This window comes from Echinococcus granulosus (assembly GCF_000524195.1).
Source record: "Echinococcus granulosus chromosome Unknown EG_S00281, whole genome shotgun sequence".
NCBI lineage: Eukaryota > Metazoa > Platyhelminthes > Cestoda > Cyclophyllidea > Taeniidae > Echinococcus > Echinococcus granulosus.
In genome coordinates this window covers 11267-11481 of record NW_020170661.1, presented here as the reverse complement: position 1 = coordinate 11481, position 215 = coordinate 11267, and positions in this window count along the sequence as shown.

Genomic DNA, 215 nt, shown 5'->3' with positions numbered 1-215 from the left:
AAATAAGTAAAATCCTGCTCCATTGTAAAGTCCTTTTGTGTATCGCTATCGTACTGCTTAAAGCTTATCGCAGCAAATGGCATCGGAGGGCTTTTTGTCATCCATTAGACCCACTTGTCGATAAGACAACCTTTTGTTCTCTCCCACTTTCAAGTCTTCCACTTAATGAATTTTATCCATTACTAGATGTTAAGGCTTTTTATCATTTTACATCA